This window comes from Charadrius vociferus, unplaced genomic scaffold (assembly GCF_000708025.1).
Source record: "Charadrius vociferus isolate BGI_N301 unplaced genomic scaffold, ASM70802v2 scaffold163, whole genome shotgun sequence".
NCBI lineage: Eukaryota > Metazoa > Chordata > Aves > Charadriiformes > Charadriidae > Charadrius > Charadrius vociferus.
In genome coordinates, this window is record NW_009648332.1 from 18,690,833 (window position 1) to 18,692,498 (window position 1,666).

A 1,666-nucleotide genomic window follows, 5' to 3' on the forward strand; every position below is an offset into this window, starting at 1 on the left:
AGATATTGGATCTCAATGTGCCCAGGGGCTCGGAGTGTCTGTCAAGGCCGTCATGGTGTCCAGAGGCTGGACCTGCCATCTGTCTGCCTTGCTCGCTCTGGCCAGCACCACCTTGCTAAGGGCAGGGGCATGCTGGCAAAACACAGCCTCTGGATCTGCTCACTGGAGTGGTGTCAAAGACTGGGAGACCCCTGTGGCAGGATGTTAATAGCCATTGCACACCTGTCATTTGCCCCCAGGGTCAGGTCAGGGAGCCCTCCTGCCCCTTTGAAATAGATTGGCTCCACTTGTTTGTGCAGTCTGGGGTGGCAAAGGGATGAGTCCACGTCCGTGTTGTGCCAGAACATCCCTGAAGGCTATTTTCAGGAAAGCTGGTTTAAAAGCATGATATCTGATATAGTGTGTGATAGTGGCGGTATCCTGGCAGCTGAAAATTTACAGTCAAGATGATGAATACATCTCTGCTGTGGAAAATGGCATGATTTTTTTGGTCCTACAGCTATGACAGCTTAATCTTTTCTTGTAGGAGCTCTTTTTCTGCTTCTCTGAAACCAGTTTGGCACCCTTCCTTAGATTTGCAGTGGATTTTCTATGGCAGATACCATTGACATTTGAGAACTGTTTCTTTCCCGAGAGGAGGACAATCTCAACTTTGTAGCATGTTACGATACTCAACTCTCTGGTGAGTAGCAATAAATGTAGATACGTCCTTTTTGCTAAAGGATGATAATACAAGTCTAATATTGGTAACTGAGCATCTTTAAGACTGTCTTCTCCCTTAGTCTTTTACATTGTTTTTAAGAACCTGTCTGGGAATGGTTGAATGCTGCGTTTAATACACAGGCGTGCTTAACTGCCTTTTCATACCCTTCAAGCCATTGTTGTGATAGAGCACAACAATATTTATTGTTCATTTAGTCAAACTAAACAGCAGTGAGGCAGGCAATTGCATTGAGATTACTCTGAATGTACCAGAGTCCAATACTCTCTGACCAGTTTCTTTTAGATATTCCGCATATGGAGGGTGTAATCGCAGAATCACAGAATGGTCAGGGTTGGAAGGGGCCTCTGGAGATCATCTAGTTCAACCCCCCTGCCAGAGCAGGGTCACCTACAGCAGGTTGCACAGGATGGCATCCAGGCAGGTTTTGAATGTCTCCAGAGTGGGAGACTCCACAACCTCTCTGGGCAGTCTGTTCCAGTGCTCTGCCATCCTCAAAGTAAAGAAGTTTCTCCTCATGTTAAGATGGAACTTCCTGTGTTCAAGTTTGTGCCTGTTACCTCTTGTCCTGTCACTGGGCACCACTGAAAAAAGGTTGTTCCCATCCCCCTGGAACCCTCCCTTTAAGTATTTGTAAGCATTAATAAGATCCCCCCTCAGCCGCCTTTTCTCTAGACTAAAAAGATCCAAGTTCCTCAGCCTTTCCTCATCAGAGAGATGCTCCAATCCCCTCATCATCTTTGTAGCCCTTTGCCGGACCCTCTCCAGCAGTTGCCTGTCGTTCTTGAACTGGGGAGCCCAGAACTGGACACAATACTCCAGATGCAGCCTCACCAGGTCAGAGTAGAGGGGAAGGATGACCTCCCTTGACCTGCTGGCCACACTCTTCTTGATGCACGCCAGGATGCCATTGGTCTTCTTGGCCACCAGGGCACATTGCTGGCT